General features: G+C 43.6%; 1 long non-coding RNA gene across 1 annotated transcript; it reads right to left on the reverse strand.

Moving 5' to 3' along the window:
* Positions 1-13,638: 13,638 nt before the first annotated feature.
* Positions 13,639-18,794, reverse strand: LOC110343228. The gene is made up of 3 exons (XR_002385436.2): positions 18,645-18,794; positions 17,894-18,136; positions 13,639-17,744 (listed from the first exon to the last, which is right to left on the reverse strand). It is a non-coding gene; the product is annotated as an uncharacterized LOC110343228 (long non-coding RNA).
* Positions 18,795-20,668: the final 1,874 nt, after the last annotated feature.

Below are 20,668 nucleotides of genomic sequence, written 5' to 3' on the forward strand. Positions count from 1 at the left end.
TTACAGAATGACATCTCCCATCATCTTCTCTTTTCTGTCTAAATAAAAAGAAAGGTTTTAACTTTAACATAGTTAAATTATATGTAACAGAATTATCAAGTAAGAACTATAGTTACAATATTTAGTCCATTTACATTTAGTAAGATTTAAAGAAAATATCATCTATCCTATCATTGTGAGTCTAAAGTCTTATATGTAACTTATCTTTTAGCATAACTAAGGAAAACTATGATTATAACTATCTGTCTTCAACTCCATCAAAGACCACAGAAGGATAATATATAAAAACTAGGACTGACAGAGACAACTTGCTACCTGGACAATCATCCGAAGTTCCTCTGTAACGTTGGGGCATCCATTTTCAGCCCATAGGCCACAATGTGTCTGGAAGACTTCTCAGCAAAACAGGAAATTTTAAGCTGTCCATCTGCATTGGCAGTCTGTTGGTCATTTTCCTGTGTCCTGCAGAAAGTCTGGTAGAATCTTCCATGAATCAGGAACCCTGAAGGAATGTTTGAGTTCAGCAGTCACTTTCCTATGGGTCCTGCATTTCCAGATTATACAGCAACAGTCAAACATTCCAGGCAAGAGCAGTTTCTTGCCCAAATGACTAATCTTGCCATGTTGAAAGCAAACTCCATAACGAGTTTCTTTGATGCCCATCTTCCTCTTAGATGTAATTGGTGCTGCCAGGAGCAGACATTTCTCATTGTCAAGAAAAACCCAAACTATTTTAAATGCCATTTTCTGAAGGTCTTTAAAAGGTTAGAAGACTATCTATCTTACATATATCTCTATATCTAGAAAACCTAACTATAAATTCTACTATAAGTAACTATCTATAATCTGTATTTAATTATGTATTACATTTTAAAAGATCAGTATGAGCACAATACTTAGTCAAGAGGAGAAATATACACATCACGAAATTGACCTTGAATTTGTATCAATAAATTAAAAACCATACCAATACAAAGAATTCATTTCCATACTTAACCCCCTTTTACATTATAAAGTTGTTTGTGATCATTAACCAATTGTAAGTAACCCCATTCAAATGAAAACAAAGATTTATAAACAATATGGGAATTTGGACATTGCTCATTCCAAATTGCTTCCTGCTGATAGGGGGTGCTGTCCATACCATGGGGATCATGACAAAACTCAGAAATCTGGCTAAGTCATTGTTTTTGTAAGGTTGCATCACCTTAGATGTTTTAGATGTTGAATCAGTTGGGCCACTGCTTCTGGGGGGTCTTGGTTCATCAAATCACAGAAACTTGGAAGGAATCCACAGCTTTCATTTTCTGTGGAAACAGAAATAAGTATCTTTTAAAAGTACCATATCCTTATACTCAAATTTTGAAGTCAAGTCATTTTTAAAGGGTATAAGTCAAATTAATTCAGTAGCATTCATAATAAAGTGTACTTTAGCAGTTGTTCCTTCTTTAAGAGCAATCAAAACGCTGAAAAACACAATAGCATACAGTATCTAGACTTTCTGTGTATTTTCATCTTTATGTGGCTTATTTATTTATCTATTATTATTACTCTATTTCTTTTACTTTCATATTTATTTTTTTATTTCTCTGAGACAGGGTTTCTCTGGATATCCACCTCCCTCTGTCCCTGGAGCAAATCTTACCAGTGTGTGCCAACACAGCCCACTTCTCTATTTTTTTAACCACTATCCTGTTTCTTTTACTCTTAAGCCTACGTAAGTTTTAAACACACTGTAAACCTTCAGAGGTTTTTCTTCATCTGAATCTGACTTTGCTGTAAATCTTTATGTTTTTCTGGCCACGTGTCTTATCTGCTAAAACCGAGGCTGTTTAAACTGTAGCTTATCCAAGATGGCAGGCGTCAGTTTACCACACTGGCCATGGAAGTCTCTGTTTGTCTCTTGCAAAACAGAGCCAACCTGAGAAAAATGCTGCTAACAAGAAGCCGTGCTTCTCTCTGTTACTTTGTCATTCTACGTGGAAATTTGTGATCTCACTTCTGACACCATTTGTAGAGTGTAGTCTTCCTTGCCATCTGCCTGGGCCCTGTTGTGCTGTATGAACCCCCAAATAACACACAGGACACTATATTAATTATGAAGCTGTTGGCCATTTGCTTCTTTCTTACTGGCTATCTCTGACTTAAGTATTTAACCCATAATTGTTAATCTAAGTATTTCTCTTACAGGAGAAAAGGGTCTGGACATCTTACTCTGGCAGTCTACATGGTGTCTCCCTGCCTATCTTTCTCCGGAATCCTCCTTGACACCTAGTCCCACCTATCTTGCTTCTCTATTAGCCAAAAGTGCTTTGTTCAACAACCAGTAAGAGAGACAGATTTACAGAATGACGTCTTCCATCAATCCCGTCTTATGTCCTGTTGGCCGTCTGTCCAGTTGCCATCCTACATCCTGTTGGCTGTCTGTCCAGTTGCTCCTATCAGTTTCCTTCTCGATTACATTCTGCTCATAGGCTTTAAATCACCTCTTCCCTAGTGACTGACGATGCCGAATTATTTTACACGTACTTATTGGTTACTTCTCTGGTCATTCACATTTTATTTTATTTTTGCTGTTTTTAGTAAGTTGTGGAAGTTCTTTGCATGCTATGTGGGAGTCTTGGGTTACTAGAAACATTTTCTTAGAGCCTACACTTTGACAATGAGTGTTATTAATGATGTTTTCACATTAAGAGGGCTTTTAAAAATTTGTGTATTTTTATACTTGACTTTCTTGATGGTAATACCTTTTTATCTGGTCTAAGAAATCTTTGTTGTCTTCAAAATGGTAAGAACCCTGTCCTACACTTTCTTTCCCTAACTTGCAGAGTTAACATTTGTGTTGAGTTCCAATTAATTTGGGATGTAAACGTGGCCATGGAGTAGTGGCAGGGGTTTGTTCCTGGGACCAATCTTCATTCTGCTGGCATTACAGGTGACAGATGTCCTTTTCTGTGTGGTATTTCTTTGGGTCCAGCAAGACCAGCTTTTGGCTTGGAAGAAGCCGTTGGTGAGATCAGATGATACAGACTCAGGTGTGAGAGCTCTGGAGAGATGCCAAAGACAAGAGACTGAAGGGCCTGTTACAGAGTGATGAGCAGTGTTAGGAGAAAGATCTAGAAGTCAGATTACAGTCCAGAGTTTATGAAGCAGATACAGCAGAGAGCAGATACAGGCCCCATGTCTAAGGAACATGTCTGCGAAGGGAAAGGACACTAGTTAGCGTTCTGGTTAGAACAAGTTGAGATAAAAAAAATCAGAGAAGTTTTTTATTTATTTAAATGAAATAACATAGTAGGAATGTAGCAGTGGTAAGAAATTGGCTTTACAGTGCTTTGCTTTGGAAAGTAGCTAGGCAACGTCCCCTTCTTAGAGGACTTGTCAGCCACATAGATGGTTCCCTGACATTACAATGAACCCAGAGGGAATTGCCAGGAAAAACACATTTGTTGACAAATATCTACTAAGTGTGAAAGACTTAAGGAAGACAGTGTGACAAAATGGATCCTGTCAGTTAAACAGCTTGTCTTCCAAAAGCAAGGATGGCCAGATACTTGGAAGCTGTTGCCTCTGCACTGTCAGGAGTAGGTTTCCTTCTGACCCCACACAGGATACTCTCAGTGCTGAGTATAAGGAAACAAACAATACTCGGTGACAATTAATTGTACTCCACACCACTTTATGATACAAAGTGGAGTATGCTTCTCCCATGCAGTCCCTGTAATACCCTAGCGGGCTGGTCCATTCTAGCCCAATGTCAGGCACTATGGGAACCTTGGTATCAATGTTGCTGTGCGCTCTTTGCAAAATTCCTTGCAGCTGCTTTAAAAAAATGGGAATTACTAAACCACCAACCCTATAGGAAGCAATGTCACTTTCCCAGGGTCACTCCACTGGCAAATAGCATAGCTTTAGTGTACAGATATGTTGGATTAATACATCTGTGTTCTTTGGAATGCTGGCTGGGGGAGTTTCATACCTAGAAGCAGGCAAGTGTGCTATTGGGATGGAAGACAGCAGTCTTCAGGAAGGGAATGGAATGAGTCTATTGGGTTGAATGATGGTGAGCGGATTTTGGAAAGTCCACAGTGACTTGAGGGAAAGGGAAAATAACCTCACAGTGGCATGACTGGGGGAGCAAATGGTCTAGTTGCCCAGGCACACCCACTGTGTGGAAAATATAGGAGTTGACTACAGATACCAGGGCTAGCTCAGCCTGGGTGACTTGGGTGGTGAGGGATATTCTTCTGTATGTATGTTTCTCTTACTGGATAATGAATAAAACACTGTTTGGCCAAAAGAGTCAGGAAGATAGGTGGGACTAGGAGACGAGGAGAATTTCTGAGAAAGGTAGGCAGAGAGAGACCGCGGGGAGATGCCATGTAAAGGAGGAGGAGAAACAGGTCTAGACCCTTCTCCAGTAAGCCAAGACCACGTGGAAATCCATAGAGCAATAGAAAAGGGTTAATAATTAAGACAGAACTAGCCATAAGAAGCCATAGCCATTGGTCAACAGTTTTATAACTAATATAGCATCTGTGTGTTTATTTGGGGCAATGTGGTGGCAGGACCAGGCTGGAAAGGAAAAACAGCAACACTTGGGAGACCTCCTGATGGGCTGAGTCATCAAGGGTAGAGGAGAAATACCCAGTGCCTGTTGAAAATTCTTTGGGTTGGTCAGAGGAAACAATAAAGGCTTACAATTTAGAGACCAAAGCACAGCTGTCGCATTACTAGGCGTGAGACTTTGGGGAAGTCACTGACTTTGTTTCTTGCCTGTACAAGGACAATGGGTGATTTGGTGGCTCCATTCCATGACCAGCTTTCAGCTTCCTGACTGCCTTGAGCCCCTAATGCTATCAATTCCCTATCGAGATGAATTCTACTGTTGAACTGTGAGCCGACATAGCCCATCCTTCATTAAGTTCCTTCTGATTTGTATCAGAACGATAAGGGAGGTAATCTGAACAAGTGTCATTTTACACGGTGATTTTCACTATTGCATGATGAACTGAGGTAGCATGGGTATCATCATCACCTCATTTGGCACATGACTCTTACTCCAAGTCATCCTTGAGATCCACAGAAGGCACTGGTGCTCACCAGGTTACCCACACCCCTTTATGTAATGACTTGTTTATCTAGTCCCACTCTGTCTCTTCTCTCAAGACATTGTGTATGCCAGAATGAAACACTAAAGTATTACTGATAACAAGTGGGACAATATCATCCAAAAGCCCCGATCTTGTACGTCCCAATATATATATATATATATTTACACTGAGAGATTGGAACCTGGATGTCCCTTCACAGATATTGGCTGGATGACAGGCAGGCTAATTTTCCCACCTTCTTGGGTTAAGATGGCTCTGCCAGCCAGAATACTGCTGCGGGCTGCGGGGGGAGCTTGGATGTAGCTATGGGCTTTGGAGCCAGATTCTCATTGCAACTGATTAGAGGTGGGTACTGGATGCGTGCACCAAGCCATAGACTGGATAAGCAGATGTCCGACTGTAACAGGCTGCCCATTCTCAGATGGAAGCTGTGCTCGGTGGGCACCTGGGACTGATATCCCTGTTGATCACCCAGTATTCTGTCAGCCCAGACGCAAACCTTTCCTTTCCCTGGGCACTACAGGGGTGGTGTTTCTGAACGCTGACAGAAAAACAAATCAACTGGTACTGCTCCGTGGAAAGCCACCTCTCCCCCTCCCCCTCCTCATAAAACGAGACTGGCCCTGCCACGTTATCTGAATTAGTCCCTGGTCCATGCCAACATAGCTAAGCGCTTGAGCGAGGAGGTCAGACCCACAAGGTCAAACACTAAAACTTTGGGATTGATGGCTTCTAATCAGAAATGAGGTAGGGAATGAAGAATGCGTTCAAACTTCCAGTAAATGGAATGCTAAAATATTCAGCCATTTGGATATTGCCATCTTATCAATCCAATCAACTTTGCTCCATGCTATTAGCTGCACTCTGGGTTGTAGATGTGTTGCCAAGCAATTGGAAGCATCACGCTGCCCACCATAGTCCAGGAGAAGGGGAAGATGCAGCCCCTGGGTTGCAGAGTTTTGGAAGGAAACAGAATTCACCTCTTAAGTTGTGAAGGCTGCGATAGCCTGTGATCAGGATGCAAACAAATACGACATGCATTTCGCTGATGGTACAACTTAGTCAAAGCCATCGGCATGTGGGGCTCTGCGTTCTGATATGTTGTGCTAATGGGAACTGAGTTTTAGCAACCACAGCTGAAATGAGATCCTGTTAGCAATGAAACAAAATTGATACCTTGAAATGTTTTTGTGAGGAGGTTACCTTTTGAATAATGCCCATTGAGTTTTTTTAAATATTTTCTTTCAATTGCTTTATAAATACAGAAACAGAAATTTCTCTTACTGCAATTCTGTCTCTTAAAATGACATCTTCCACTCAAGGGAAACCATTTCTGGAGTGCAAGCCTAAAGCTGTGGCTACTCCTCCCTTGACTGTTTTATAATACTTCCTGAAGCTTATTTCATAACTATTTTTGTTGAGAGAGAGAGAGAGAGAGAGAGAAAGAGAGAGAGAGAGAGAGAGAGAGAGAGAGAGAGAGAGAGAGAGAGAGAGAGAGAGAGAGAGAGAGAGAGAGATTGGACATTATAGTAACTATGAGGTCTTTGGTTTTGTTTCAACATGGTTTATCTGTATTTGCATATATCTGTCTTTATACATAATTGGGCATTTCCCATTTATCTCTCTGCACTGATAGCTCTTCCATGGATAAGACCATGCCTGAAATTATTCTGAAGTTATTCACCAGTGTGGGTAATATGGATTCTGCCCATAAGGCTCTTTGAAACCTACATACAAAGAGGAATGACTCAGAAGAGGTTTGATCTGGTATTTTTGTCTCAATTAACACAATTTACAACATCAACTCATTAGCAATCTTCAATCACAAACAAGGTGTAAATTTCCAAAGATATTTCCTGAACTCTATGGAATTTAAGTTTCTACATTGAACTAAAAAGGAAATAGTTCTTAACTGTTTTCCCGAAATCATTGGGAGGTAAAATGTCTATTAAATTTGGGTTACTTATTGCAGGTTTAGGAAGGAAATAACAGAGCCCAAGAACCATTTTTCTATGAAATATTTTCTGGTCACTTTTAAACTTGACTGTTACTACTTATACATGGCTATAATTCTTCTGTCTAGATATGAGTCAAAGGGATTTGAGGCCCTAAGATACATCACTGAAGCTTTGGTTTAATAACAAAAATAATGTGTTGAATTTGGTGGTAACTAGTACCAATGTGTTTACGTTTGATCACCCGAGACTCCACGATACATGGATGACAGGGAAATATATACAAGAAAGGAAATAGATTAATGCAGTTCCAATGACTAACAGTCCTTCATTCAGTTGCTTCACAGTTAAGAAGTGTCAACATATGGAGTTGTGTGGTGGGTGTCTGCTGGCTCCATGCTCTCTTCACACTCAGATCTGGACTTTCCAGAAAGCTTAGAGACCCTTGGGTCTAGCAGCTCTCATTGTGAACACATGGAACCCCCAAAGAGCTTTAGATCATGCTTGTACTGAGCATTTTGCTGAGAATTGTGGGAAATGCAGACTAAGAAGAAGTCTCTTACGCCAAAACACCTTGAATTGAGTTGGAGAAAGAATGTATAAGTCAAGAAATTTGGCAGTCTTGAGGGAAAATGTGAGAATTCCCCCCAAGTGATAATAATGTGGATTGTAGCAGGGAATTAGAGAAAAATTAGGAAGAGAAAGCAGGGGAAATGCCAACTGAGACCCATTGGAACTATGGTGTGAGCAAAATGGTACATGTGGTGTTAATGACAACATCCAGTGACCCAAAGATCACAGCAAGCCAAAGAAAATACAGAAACACAGAATTTCATCAAACATGAACTACAAAGCTAAGGAAACTGCTCACAACATCATAGTCAGTTTCCAGGGAAGGAGGAGCCATTCCTGACAGAGGATTAGTATCCAGAATACATGAAGACATCAAAAATTTTAGCAATGACCAAAAAAGTAATAGATTTAAAAATTGTATATCCAAATTGCACTTCCCAATAGGAAGAAGTATATAGTTTTCTCGGTATCCTTCTCAGGCAAACATAAACCAAAACTCCGTAGACGTATCATCTCACCCCAGTTAAGATGCCTAAAACTCTGAGATACCATTTTACTCCTGTCAGAATGGCTAAAATAAAACACTTCAATGACAGTTTATGCTGGAGAGGATGTGGAGAGAGGGGAACACTCTTTCAATGCTGGTGGGAGTGCTGACTCATACAGATACTTTGGAAATCAGTATGGAAATTCCTCAGAAAAAGGGGAATCAGTCCCAGCAATTCCACTCTTAGGCATATATCCAAAAGATGCACATTCATGCAACAAGGATGTCTGTTCCACTATGTTCACAGCAGCATTATTTGTAATAGCCAGAACCTGGAAACAACCTAGATGCCCCTCAACTGAAGAGTGGATAGAGAAAATGTGGTACATTTACACAATGGAGTACTATTCAGTGGGAAAAAAACAATGGAATCTTGAAATTTGCAGGCAATTTCAGAAACAATCCTGAGTGAGGTAACCCAGTGACAAAAAGAGAAACATGGTCTGTACTTACCCATTTATGTATTTTCGATATGAATCAAGGGAGTGCCATCATACAATCCCATTTCCAGAGAGTCTAGGAAACAGAACCTTCATCCAGCGACAGATGAAAGCAGAGGCAGACACCAACAGACAAATACTGAACTGAACTCCTGAAATCCAGTGTCAGAAAGGGATAACTAATGGGCAAAGGAGTTAAGACTGGGCTGGTTTAACCCACAGAAACAGTTGACTTGAACAAGGGGGAGTTCTTGGACTCCAGATGTGTGGAAAGCATGGGACTGACCCAGACCCCCTGAATGTGGGTGTCAGTGAGGAGGCCTAGGTAATCTATGTGGCCTTGGGTAGTATTTATCCCTGGTGTACAAATAGACTTTGAGTGCCCATCCCACAATGATGGATGCTCTCTCAGCCTGGACTCTTGAAGAAGGGCCTAGACCCTACCCTGGATGACAAGACAGACTCTGGATATCCACCATGGAGGGCCTCACCCTCCCAGGGGATTGGAGTGGAGATTGGGTGGGTGACTGGGGGGCCTGGTGGGGAGGGATGGGGAGGAGGGGAAGGAGAGTGAGCTGGGATTGACATGTGAAACAAACGTGTTTCTTACTTAAATTAAAAAAAAAAAGATGCCGAAATACTAAGACAATGATAAGGCTAAGGGAGTATTAACACAGCAGAACTCGCTCTTCGTACATTGAAAGACCCAGGTTTTGTCCCTACCACCACACGAGTCAGTGATGGTGTTGAGAGAAAGGAGCTCTTATACAGTGGGAGTACTTACTATTAATTAGTAAAGAGCCATTATTAAGAGCAGTATGGGCCTCCCTCCACCACATAAAATTATACTGCCCTGTGATCCAGATACTCTATGCCTGGGTGAATATGCAAAGGAGAGGAACCCAGTAAGCTGGGGATACCTGCTCCCTCCCTGTATCAAGGCATTATGTGCATATGTAAGCTATGAAACGAACTCAGATGTTCACAGGTAGAAGACTGGACGACAGTGTGCTCTACGTACACAGTAGAGTATTGTTCAGCCATGGAGAATGACATCATGCTGTTCCCAGGAAAATGGATAGAATCACAGGTCATTATGGTAAATTACATAAGCCAGACAAGGGAATAAGAGGCCCCGTCTCCTCTCTCAAGTGTGAGAGCGTTTTTAAAAAAAGAACACATCCACTTGGATGTCGAGTGGTGATTACTAAGCTGGAGGGAGACTGAGATCACATCTGGAGAAACCAGGGGCATGCATCTGAGTGGAGTTTGCAGATGCATCATGGGTACCAAGTACTTGGCCGGGGCATAGGTGTTTCAGACAGAGATGTGAGGATGGGGGTCCCCTTGCTGGGGATAGTGCATTGGAACTCTGTCCTCCAGCCTTTGGTCCTAGGAACAGCTCCAAGAGTCCTTTCAAAAAATTTTCCTCTCTAAAAGGACAACTGTCATCAGTGCTGAGGGGATGACAGGCTTATACTGCCCTCTGCCATTTAACGGGAAACGATATGCAGCCATCATTTCCAGAAACTTGCTTTTCTTAAAGAAACATGCATGAACATACTCTCCAAAAATGGATCATTGGTTCTCTTTGAGTGTCTGCTGGCAAATGGAACATGGCCAACCAGGTAGGTCAGTTTTAATCTTGAAGAGGATGGTTGGCCGTCCCCTGCAGTGTAATGATTATTTGTGTATCCCTTTTAACCGCAGTCTGCAGAATCAATGGACAGTTAGTGCAACCCAGCCTGCTCAAAAGCCATACTTGCAATGTTTCCCCATAGAGGGGAGGTAATTAGTTGAAACTTATAGAGGAGACTTACCTTAAAAGCCCAGGTGTGGTCCAACGTGGCGGTCCATGCCTACACTGCCAGTAGCAGGGAAACAGAGGCAGAGAGACAGTTGCAAGGGTGAGGGCACCTCAAAATTTACAGAGTGAGTTCTAGGCCAGTAGTCACAGCTACATAATGAGAACCCATTTGTACTCCTCAACACCACCCCCACCCAAATCAAAGTGTAAAAGTCAGCAGCTGCTGAGTCTTTGGTGTTATTGGGTGCCGGGCTCTGGAGGTAGCATCCTTTCTGTCCTTCTGTCTGTCCGTCTGCGAACAGGAGCACTGCTCATCCCATTCTCTCACAAAGACACTGTAATAATGCATATCTCCAAACAAGGCTTTGTTTGTTCTGTCTGGTCCTTGAAAGGAAGACACGGAGATGTAGGGATTAACACAAAAAGAAGTTTGGGATATCTGAGAAGAGGAGTGACTTGCAGACAGTGTATGTATCTATAACATGTGCATAGTGTACATATGTCTACATGTACACACACACACACACACACACAGAGAGGGGGGAGTCTTTTATATGCCTAATAACAGAGAATAATCCTTTTATTCCTGTTTTTAAATGTTTGCAGTTTTACAAACTTACATGGTTTAGTATACAGAAAAAAATAAACAGATGAATGAAGTTGTCTTCCTGTATGGCAGCTCAAATCATTCCATCAGCCAACAGGTATTCCCATCCATCTCTAGGAAATCTGAAGTAGGTAGTGTTGTGAGAAATCCATCTGCACCCTAACAATTACATCTAGTGTCCCTGTTTCTTACCCTGGGGTTCTAATGACAATGCTCCCAGAGCCACACTGATGCCAGTTGGTGTAATGCCCCCACACAACTAAAACCGCTTAAAAATCTAAAACCCAAGAAGCTTCTGTTGCAGAAAAAAATAAAAGCCATCCCCCAGCAGAAAACAAATATTTTGGAAGATTCTTGCCTTGAGATAAATTGCAGTCTCTTCTTAGAAGATATAAAAAAAATAAAATTTGACAAAATTTATGCTTCTCTGGGAAGAAGCTCAGAATTGAGTGGTGACGTGTGTTGGAAAAGTCCCTTTAGACCCATGTTCTGGAGGAAACCAGAGGGGTCATTAAATGTCTTCCAGTGCTTAGTTTTATGTGTTGTCTGGGTCTATGGAGAGTTGGAATACAATTATAAAGAGTGGTGTGAAATTAGAACAGCTCTCTCATCCAGTCACTATTGGCCAGAAGGAATTCTGATCTGTGATTACCAGGATATAAATTTTAGGACACTTAGAAGGACAGTAAAAACATCGACATACAATCCCTGCCTCTGGGAGACCTGTTTTGACGGAGTGGTCAGGAGGTACATGCCAGGGTTTCCATATTAAAGGACTTTTTAATCTAATTCACTGTCAGAAGGCATGACTCAACCTTCTGGGTCTCTCATATCTTTCTGCCTCGTTGTCCTCTTCAGTGAAGCTTGCATCTTACGGTTTTCATATCACCCTTTCTGGATGACACAGTTTGATGCTGAGAGTTACTCTACATTGTCTTATGGGGTGGGAGGAGGTTCTCAAGAACCTTCCAAAAGCAATAGCAAGGCTGCTGATCACCCCTCCCCAGAGAATGGTCCCATTATGTTCAAGCAATTGTGCTGTCTAGGAAAATGGGTGGATGTCCATCTCTGCTGCCATATTGACTCTAGCCTCTTCCCTGCAAGACACCACTGACCAAGTGTCCGATCTGCTGGTGTAGAGCAACCAATGGGCCTGATATTTTGGTCCAGGCTCAGAGGGAGCCTCAGTGTGGAGGTGATGGATAGAAATGTAAGGGGTGGCAACAATGGGTCCCGAAAGAGAGGAAGCTCTATAGCATGAAGTGATTCGCAAAATCAGTGGTTGCCCACGAAGACTGGATCACATCCTGGCTGCTCATCCAGTGTTCTCTTCACTACGCCAAGTTTCTTGTCTTTCAGGGACTCAACCTCAGGTTGTCCTGGAGGACCCTGCTCTTTTAACAAGTCCCTTTCGGGACCCAATGTTTTAATCTCAAAGAATGGTGCTTGCTGTGGAATTTCAGACATCCTAGCAAAGTTGCACAGGGAGCTACTTGGAGACATCAGGACTATTGGCTCTGTCTTAAGTCATTGTTTGCTCATCGTTTTGATGATATTACAATTCCCACGGGAAAAAAACCACCGCCTGATTTTAGCGGGTGATGTGCCGTCCATGCCATTTCCCATCACTAAAAACACACACTGTGGTCGTTTGAATGAAAATGGCCTCCAAAGGGAGTGGTGCTATTTATTAGGAGGTGTGGCTTTGTTGGAGGAAGTGTGTCACTGTGGAGGTGGGCTTGGAGGGTGCACCCAGGGACACAGTTCATTTCCTGTTGCCTGAGGATGAAGACGCAGAACTCTTAGTTCCTTCTCCAGCACCACCTCTGCCTGCATGCCACCTTGTCCAGCCAGGACACTGATGGACTAAGCAGGGGAAACTATAAGCCATCCCGATTAAATGTTTTCCTTGATTAGCGTTGCCATGGTCACGGTGTCTCTTCGCAGCAATAGAAACCCTAACTAAGACACCCACCCAAAGCAATCATGTCTGAAAATGGCTCCCGCCAGCTCAAAAGAGCCCAGTCCATGTCTCCCAGCCCACTCCAGCTGAGCAACTTGGAACCTAATGTTCTGAAACCAGTGGTGGGGAGGTTACTTATACCATGGCCTCGGAAACCCTCAACGCGACCATTCCCAACACTGCAGCAGTTGATCAGCACAGTAGTGGTTCCAGACAGGTATTTTCCTTTTTACTAAAGATACCTTGTTCTTTTGGGAAACCGTTTCCAGTTTGTACTCGACCCACAGTCCGTCCACAATAGAGCTCTGTGGAAGACGACTGGACAACTGCATGGCCGTCTGGCAAACACGTTGTGTTCCGCACTGGTTGCTGATTTACTGATACCGAGATAGGCGTAGAAACTATGTTGATTTTGTGTCCTCCGTCTCCTTTTTGGTTTCGTCTCAGGTCCATGCAAGTTCATCAAACACCCGTTCAGAGTGTGGGAGCTGATCTACAGATCTCTTTCTAGTGCCCTCTCCATTTCTCAGGCACGATCAAAAAAAGTTCCTTCTATTAAAATAAGAAGGCACGATTTAATTGTTACCAAAAGGTAATCTCGACTCCTGTCGTACAATAGAAAGGAAAACTTATTTTAGCCCAGGTTATTTTTATTTTCAGGAGAAGCAAATCCCTGCCATAAAAGCTAATGTATCCGATGTTGTCTCATTAATATTCTGCTCTCTGATTACCAGTTCCAGAAATTACGAAGAGTTGCTTTTAAAATTGATGTTCAAATAAAATATGATTGTGTTTTGCATCTTGCTGCAGTAAAGTCTCTCGCTGGTTTGCTTATGAGAAGCCAAGAAAGGAAGCAATCTTTTGCTGTGGAAAAATACCATGAATATTTATATAGTAGCTGTAGGCTGCAGGGAATTTAAGAAGCTTAGAAAAATGTTTGCAAAGTTTCTAAAGGAGGGAGTCACTGTAATACCACAGGCAGGGATGCATTTGTGTCAAACCTGAAATCATGAGCGTGTTTACTATTATTCTGCTGGACTGGGGTTCATGCAGACTTTTGAAAGTGTTCCTGAAGCAATTTCAGATGCAGATTCTACTTAAAGCTTGCTGTCCAGGATTGTCTGTAGTAGCTTGGTTTGCCTGAGCCTCTCTTAATAAAGGATGAGAGTTGGGGCTTTGGTTTCTACAAGTACCTGTGAAACACCAGCTATATATAATTATATATATATATATATATATATGTGTGTGTGTGTATTACATATTATTTGCACACACACATATATCTACATACAGTACAGATATAATTGCACATTTACCTAACCTCCACACTGTGTCCTTGACTGGATATTAACAAAGTTGGAAATAAAAGCTTACACAGTATAATATTCCACTTATAAGAACATCAAAGATAAGCAAAACTGATCCACATTACATTTGTTGTAGAGATAAGTGACATTCCACTTTGGGTCCTGTGATGCTAGGGACATGGGTTTCTCAGTTTGCAGAACTATGCCATACTATCCACTTAGGATTTCGGCAAAAATGGATGGGTCCTTGATGTGTTCTAAATCGCCTCAAAGAGTGAATGTAAATAAAGGAGTGGATCCCAAGAAACTATTTTTAAAATCAAGTTAATGTCTACAGGGGAAATGAGAAGGTCTGGAGACATGGACCTGTAGTAGAGTATTTGCCTAGTTACAAAAGGTCCTGGCTCCAATGCCCGAGAAATTTCTGTAAGAAATCCTAGGTGGGGTGTGATCTGCAAGTTGAAATAGGTATTTGACTCTGTACAAGGAAGAAGCAATGAACCATGTGTTTGAGCAGATTGTCTCAAGGGAAAGTTTCATATCCTCCCATTAAGACTAAAAGTCAAATCCAAACATTAAAATGCGATTGGAAAACAAGAAAGACTTTCGGGGTCACACTGATAGATAGCTCCACGACAGTTTGGAGAACGCCATTCTGTTGTCTTCTTGGCCCCACCCTCAGATCTGCTGGGGAAAGCTAAGCTAATTGAAGTGGCCGGCAAGCACTTAGTCAATAAATAGCTTGGCTCAGCAGACAGTTAATGCAATACCAGATCAATAGCAGCTCTGAAAATTATTTCTTCACTTCCCTCTATGACTAGTAACTTATCCATGAAGGACAGAATGTCAGCCTTCAGTCAGGGAGGCACAGAGCTTTTCATTATTCTGATCTTAGATGTTGAGAGGGAGGGTGACTGCAAACAGTCCTTATTTTGGTGGGATGTGGGTTTTTTTTTTTGAAATAGAATGAGTTCAGAGAACCTTTTCCAAGGGAGGTTCAGCCTTTTCCATCCAAAGAACTTTCTTTTTCTGGGAAAAAAAAATCACGATTGAAATGAAGAGCAATCACTCTGTCAATCAGTGACCCGGAGTTACCTTTTCACAAGGGATGGGTGGTTATCTGTATGATCTTACACAGTGAAGGGGAAGCCAGACGAGTACTGGAAGACCAGAGGAAGAAAGTCATTAAGATTTTTCTTCATGTGATTCCCTTAGAATGCCTCTAGAATGCCATTTAATTGCCAATGTTGTGGCCACATCTGAATGAAAATAAAATTTTCTAACCACCCGGTCAAAAAACAGGTCCCTGAAAGGACCAATGTTTATTGTAACCTGGTTGTAAGTTACGGCCTTGGGCCTTGATAAAACAGTGGCTCAGATTCTAGGCAGGGAAGGACATACTTCCTAAGACTCAGAACCGCAGCACCGGTTAAGATGTCCAGATGGAGGTCTGATGGCGTCCTGGCTCACGCCAGGTGAGGGAAGTCTCCAATGGTGGAGGGTTGGAGTTCGCTCGTTTCTATCATTAACCGAAGCATACTTTTATTCCCCCTACAGTCAGAGCTCCTTTCTTTGAATCTCCGATGCAGAGTGATGCATGCTCCTCCAGAACCCTTTCTGCTCTACTTATTTCCTTGGAAGCTCCTACCTCCTGGCAGCTCAGGAGCCATTCCCCAGGGGGTGACTAATCTGGAACCAGGAGTGTGTGTTGGGGGTGGGTTCACTTTCTATTCTGAGGGAAAACAGAATAACTACAAAATTCTTTCGTTTCTGAGATAAAATTAAAACTAAATTGCAACGCAAGGTCATTAATTCTGGGGAAAAAAAAACAAAAACGAAACGAAAAATGAAAAGGACTGGTTTGTCGTTTACCCGGATTTCCAGCGCATGCTCCCCTGAATCCAGTGTCCTGTTCTGTGTTGACAACCATGAGGGGCTATTGATCGGCTCACTAGGAATTAATTCTCAGCATTTTTCATGTGTTTGGTCTTTCCCAAATTACAGTAGCCAGAGCGAAGGCAGTCTGCACACAGGGAAATGATCTCTTGTGCTAATTACTGAGTGTTCGAAGATGTACCCAAAAGTGTCAACAACTGAGTCTGGCCATTGCCCATCACTGTCAGGGAGCAAAGACCCCCCTTGGCAGCAGTCCCTTGGTGTGTGTGCTAGGTCTTCAGAGTCAACAGTCCTGTCGCACACCCCACGGTTTTGATGGTCTCTGGCGTCTGACCTCCAGCGCGACCTGAGTCACTGACACTTGGGCAATGACTGTCTGCCTCTTTGCACGTGGTTGCTCTACCCCAGCCACACTGTGTCCTGCTCCCCTTGCGGGTCCTGTCTTTGGTCAATTTCTCCGGCTCCCCGGACTCTGTTCCACATTCTCCCTCGACCTCATTGTGAAATACGTATTCAATGCATCATCTTCTTGTTTCTTTTGTCTCTCCCCGACTTCCCCTTCACAGGGACATGCTTTAATGCTTACCTCGGGTCTGTCTATCTCTTTCACTACTGTGTGAGAACCATCCGGTGACCAGCCTGCATCCCTCTGGCTTGATCTCTGCCCCGAGACCCCAGCATGTGCCCATCGAGTGGTGGGCCCTTGGACGGTTGTAGACTTTCTTTTTCCTCTACATGCCGCAGAAACCAGTACTTTCAGGGTGCTGTAACTTAGGCTGACAATCAGTTGCTTGGCAAATCCTAACTTTCCCTTTCCGTATGGCTTTTGAAGGCAGAGTGTGGCGACAGGTGCCTGTAATCCCAACACTTGGGAAGTGGAGAAGGGATCGGGAAAGAATCGGACTTGGCTGCTCATAGAAGGGGAGCTACATGAGACCCTGTCTCAGAACATAACCCAAGCAAAAAAGTACTGAATAAAAAGCAAAACCTCAGCCTCTGTACAAGTGAATTCAGCATGAATAACTTTTCAGCCTGGTGTGGTGGCACTCAATAGTCTAAGGCACGAGCAGGACTAGAAATTCAAAGCTGGTCTAGACTATATAGCAAGGTTCTTAGAGAAGAAAACAAAGGGGGTGGCAAGATGGTTCAGCAGGTAAAGGAGTGTGCCACACACGTCTCAAATTCAATCCTTGGAACCCAACGGCATGAAGTTGTCCTTTGATATCTACATGAACACCCCACCTCCTCTCCACTTCCTTCTCTCTCTATTTCTCCCTTTCTCTTCCCTCACCTTCTCTGTCACACATACATGCTAATAAGTAAATATCTCTTTAAAAAAATCAAGGTAACAATCCAATCCTAAATCAGGAATGGGTACTGTCTTAGGTAGGGCTTCTGTTGCCGTGATAAACGAAACCAAAGCCAAAGGCATTTCAGAAATGAACAGGCTTATTTCAGTCTTACAGCTTGTCGTCCATCACCCAGGGAAGACAGGAACTCGAGGCGGACACTGGAAGCAGGGACTGAAGCAGAACCTGTGGGGGAGGGTTGCTTACTGGCTTGTTCCTCGCGACTTGCTCCCTAGGCTTTCTTGGGGGCCACTAGAACCCCCTGGGTGGCATTGCCCATTGAGCTGGGTCCTCCCACACCAGTCACTAAGTAAGGAAATCCCCCACCCCCACACCTTTGCATCCAGGGCAGCCATGGGCGTGTCTTCTCAACTGGAGTTCCTCTCTTTCAAAACGACCCACTTGTGTCGAGTTGACGTAGAACTATCTGGGACACATTTTCCAGGTGCACTTGGCTATCGATGGAAATCGAGCCCTAAGTTGCCATAGGAACAATTCCCGACACGTAAAAATGACGAAGGGGATGTAGAGACGCGGGACTGTGCTGGTCTAGCAAAGGAGAGTCCCTGGGTTTGACCCTGCAAAATCATAAAATGAAAGTGAAAGGATTTATCCACCTCCACTTCCGGCTATGAGGACCGGAAGGGTACGAGGAAGGCGTTTGTCTCTGCTGAGCTAACTGGGTCCATCTTCTCTCCCGGCACCTTCCCACCCGCTGTGGGTGCTTAACAAATCTCTGTGTCTGACAGTCCGTAATCCTTGGAACACATTACCCCTTCTATAGCTGTTTCTCATACTGGTTTACAAATTTGATGACGTCACCCTCTTGTCACTCCAGCCTGACCACCGTAACTCCTTCCGATGGAGCGAGCCCGTATTCATCCCGTGCAGGGTGCTGGCGTCCCCCTCCCTCTGGAACACTGCATGTCCTGGCTCCCTATAATGTTTTAGCCCTCTCGGTGCTGCGTCTACTCCCTCTCCAGGACAGGCAACAGACTCGTCTTGCTTCCCCGGTCCTCAATCCAGCCTAGCGCCTGCCTGTTAGTCACTTTTCTGTGATTAAATATAACGGCAAGGGAAACTTACAGAAGACAAGTTTATGTGGCCCTCTGGTTCCAGAGGGTTAGAGGTCATGATGGTGGGGATGGTGTGGCATCAGGCAGCAGGCAGCAGGCAGAGCAGCTGGAACAGCCAGCTGAGAGCTCACATCTTCCACCCCAGATACGAGGAAGAGAGAACACACAGGAAACGGTCTGGTCTTTAACTCCCCAAACCCCACCTCCAGTGACTTACTTTCCCTGACAAGAAGACAACTCGTGAAAACCTCCCCAGCATCTGGGGACTAAGTGGTAGCATACACGAGCCTAATGGGAACATCTTCATTCAAACCACCACAGCCTGCCACAGGACGCCACCACAATCAGCAATGTAAGTGAAGAAAGCCAGGGAAAGAGAGAGGAGGGGGGGGGGAGACAGACAGACCGACAGACAGACGACAGACAGACAGACACACACACACACACATACACACACACACACAGAGAGAGAGAGAGAGAGAGAGAGAGAGAGAGAGAGAGAGAGAGAGAGAGAGAGAGAGAGAGAGAGTGAGTTGTGAGGATGGAATTTCACCAATAAGCCTATGGCAAAATACATTTGAAGTTCGAGATGTTGTTATCCATCCGCTTCCCCCAAACTCTCCCTCCTTGAACAGCCATGCACTTTGCCTACGGTTTTGCTCCTCACACCACTTCTGGGTGGTTCCTTTTAACGATAAACACCACTCATGCTTGCGAAGTATCCGCTAGCATGAGTCCATTAAGTCAATCAATAAGACCATACTTTTTTTCTTTTCTTTTTTTTTTGCAGTGTACTCCATTAAGTGATATCACAGAGAATTGGGAATGCTGTCTTTCTGCTGCCCCCACACAAAGGCCCTGAAATAACGCACCTGACACAAGGTCTGTGTGCAAAGCTGGTGAGTGTGTGCATACACACACACACTCAGTGCCTTCCCCACACGATTGCAGGACCTCCTTCTACTTCAGATGAGCAAGACGAGGAACTGGGAGATCGGGAGAGACTGGATAGGTGGAATTTTGATAAATTCTCAGTTCAAGGTTGAGGAAGTCAAAAGACACACTTTGAGTCAGTGTGATGGTTAGAGGGTGGCTCAGGTGCCTTCCTGGGCTTAGCAGTGTCACCAGCAAGGGAATGTGCCTGGCTGGATACCCCCTGAGCAACTTCCGTCTGAGCTCTCTAGAGGAAAAGATTCTGAACTCTCAGGCTGTGGGCAGAGGCAGTAGTCCAGCTGTGGGTCCAGGTGCCTTTTTGCCACAGCTTAAAATAAATTCTCCATTAAAAAAAAAGAATGTAACCTTGCTGGCCCCTTTGTGGGGAGGCATCTCTGCTACCTGCTGTTCTGAGCTTTGCTAGAAGTTTTCAGGATGACTCAGCTTCCTGCTCCCTCGCTCTCCTGCAGGCAGAGGGTTCTTGTCTATTGCTCTGCAAGTTTTCCAGTATTCAAAACTCATAGGCCCTTTTCCTCTACTGGGAGAAGCATTTAAAAAGGAACTTGGTCTTCTCCCATTAGAAAAGAGGTGTGCTGAAGTTATAGTAATTCCTCGAGCAGTAGGTTGTATATGAGTGTGTGTGTGCGCGCGCGTGCACATATATGTGAGTGTATGTGTGCACAAGTGAGAGTGTGTGTGCATATGTGTGTGAGTGCATGTGTTCACAAGCAAGCATGTGTGTATGAGAGTGTGTGCATGAACTACTGTGTGTGTGTATGAGTGTGTGTGCACAGACTAACATGTGTGTGTTCCAGCCCATCGTGCGGACATGAAGTTTTCTTCTTGACATGACTGGTAGAGATTAGAAGTTTTCACAGTTCTACCTGTGACCCTACTGACATTTCCACTCTCTGGGAAGGAGAGGCAATCAGGCCTGAGACGGTGTCTGGTGTCTGGGGTGCTGCCTGGTCACTAACAGTGTCACCTATAGTGGAGGAAAGGGAGCAGCCCATCCCTTGTGATTCAGGAACACACGCAGGACAATTACTGTATTTTGAGCTTGGACAAAACCTGGGGACCCATGAGAGCCTGCCGTCTGAT

The sequence above is a fragment of the Mesocricetus auratus genome, unplaced genomic scaffold (assembly GCF_017639785.1).
Source record: "Mesocricetus auratus isolate SY011 unplaced genomic scaffold, BCM_Maur_2.0 Super-Scaffold_100010, whole genome shotgun sequence".
Lineage (NCBI taxonomy): Eukaryota > Metazoa > Chordata > Mammalia > Rodentia > Cricetidae > Mesocricetus > Mesocricetus auratus.